The following is a 2784-nucleotide window of genomic DNA, read 5'->3' as shown; positions in this document are numbered from 1 at the left end:
TGATTGCATCCAATTTTTCGATTTTATGTGTAATTGTTCTTTGAGGTTCGTTCAATGCATTTGCATCAAGTTTCCGATTTTCCGTTAATTATTTTTTGAAGTTAGTTCAATGTAGTTACATCAAATTTATAATTTCCCCTTAATTATTCATTTAGGTTAGTTCAATGCAGTTTCATCCAGTTTTCAATGTTTCGTTAATTAGTTTTTGAGATTAGTTCATTGCATTTAGATCTAGTTTCTGATTTCCCGTTAATAACCTTTAATGTTAGTCCAATACATTTATATTTAGTTTTTGATTATTTATGTTTTGAGGTTAGTTCGATGCAATTATATCCGGTTTCTGATTTCCCATTAATTATTCTTTGAGATTATTTCAATGCATTTGCATTTATTTTCCGATTTCCCACCAATTATTCTATGAGGTTAGTTCAATATAGTTGCATTCGGTTTTTGATTTTCTGTTAATTTTTTTTTGAGTTTAGTTAAATGCATTTGCATCTAGTTTCCAGTCTCCCATTAATTATTATCTGAGGTTTGTTTGATATATTTGCATATCGTTTCCGATTTACCGTTAAATATTTTTCAAGGATTTGCATCCAATTTCTAATTTTTCGTTAGTTATTATATGACGTTAGTTTAATGCAATTGCACCCAGTTTCCGATTTCTAGTTAATTACTTTTTGAGTTTAGTTTATTGCATTTGCATAAAGTTTCCGATTTCCCATTAATTACTCTTTGAGCTTAGTTATGTATTTGAATCTAGTTTCCGATTTCCTTTTAATTATCCAATGTGGTATGTAACCATACCAACTTCTACTGATCCATCTATAAAGTCCTTGCAAACATGACATAAAAAGTAAATTATGCTTGATTTACTATGTGGGATCATCGATGATTATCCAGTTCCCGATTTCCTATAAATTATTTTTTAAATTATGCATGACTCACTATGTGGAATATTCAAATATTTTCTACGAACGGGTGTTGTTATATTAATTATTCTGAAAAATATTTGTAAATATGCAAAACTATTATATATTAATATTATATTGATCACTCAACCAACTTTCTTATAATGTGAAAACCTCACTCTCTATTAAAAAAAAAGAACTCACTTTTGATAAAACCCTTCAACTTTATTTTGTTGTTTAATAATAGAAGTTTGATTGAAATTTTGTGAGATTGCCTAATAAGGTGAAGTTCATATATATTGAAGCTACTTGAATAAGAAGGAGTTTCCAATCATACGGAAAAAGATAAGATAAACACCATTTTAAATACAAAACTATACTTATCGAGACATTCCCACAACATATAACCCAACTATGTTTTGAGGTTAGTTCAATTCATTTGCATTCAGTTTCTGAGTTTCCGTTATTTATATTTTGAGGTTATTTCAATGCAGTTGCATCCAATTTCCAATTCTCATTATTTATTTTTTGAGATCAGTTCAATGCAGTTGCATCCAGTTTCTGATTTCTCGTTAATTATTATTTTCGATTAGTTTAATACATTTGCATCCAATTTCCAATTTCCAATTTCTTGTTAATTGTTCTTTGAGGTCAGTTCAATGCATTTGCATCCAGTTTTTGATTTTCCGTTAATTATTATGTGAGATTAGTTTAATGCATTTGCATCCAGTTTCTGATTTCTCGTTTATTATTTGATAAAGTTGCATTGTATCTAATTTCCGATTTTCCGTTAATTATTGTTTGAGGTTAGTTCAATGAATTTGCATCTAGTTTTCGATTTCCCGTTAATTATTTCTTGAGGTTAGTTCAATACATTTGCATCCAGTTTATTTTATGATATTAGTTCAGTGCAATTGCATCCGGTTTCTGATTTCCCATTAATTATTTTTTAAGATTAGTTCCACGCATTTGCATCATGTTTCCAATTTATAATTAATTTTTCTTTGAGGTTAGTTCAATGTAGTTACATCCAGTTTTCGATTTCTCGCTAATTTAATCTTTGTGGGTTAGCTCAATGCATTTGCATCAAGTTTTCGATTTTTCGACAATTAATTTTTTATGTTAGTTTGATGTATTTGCATCCAAGTTTTGATTTTTCGTTAATTATTCTTTGAGTTTAGTTAAATGCAATTGTATCCATATTCCAATTTTCTATTAATTACTTTTTAAGATTAGTTTAATCTTTGCATTTGCATCCAGTTTTCGATTTCCCGTTAAATATTATTTGAGGTTAGTTCGATGCATTTGCATCCAGTTTTCGGTTCCCCATTAATTGTTTTTTGACGTTAGATTCATTTAGCATTATATATATTTTAAAATATTTGTCATTATTGCTTTGTCGTATTTTTTTTTCCATTTTCTATTATATAATTTGTAATGTTATTTTTTGTATAATTGTTTTTAACTATGTTTTGAGGCCGTATTAAGGATATATTCCAAATAAGTCGGTGCTTTATCATAAACACTAAAATTGTATGATTTGTAATAGGGAATTAGTTTCTACAAATCACCTATTTTTTAGCAATTTTTTTTATTTGATCAAATATATAAGAATTGGAACACTAAAAGTGTTTGATTTGTAATAGAAAATTAATTTTTACAAATCACCTATTTTTTAGCAATTTTTTTTATTTGATGAAATATATAAGAATTGAAAATACACTCAAACTCTTGAAATATAAGAATTATAAATATACTCAAACTCTCCAAAGAGGTTCCATGTATGTGGAATTGTAGGCTATTAGAAAAGACAATATTTCATATTAGAGTGCCACATAGGAGAGAGAGAAAACTAACTCTCATATTAGAGTGC

This window comes from Coptis chinensis, chromosome 7 (assembly GCF_015680905.1).
Source record: "Coptis chinensis isolate HL-2020 chromosome 7, ASM1568090v1, whole genome shotgun sequence".
Taxonomy (NCBI): domain Eukaryota; kingdom Viridiplantae; phylum Streptophyta; class Magnoliopsida; order Ranunculales; family Ranunculaceae; genus Coptis; species Coptis chinensis.
This window is presented reverse-complemented; position numbering follows the sequence as displayed.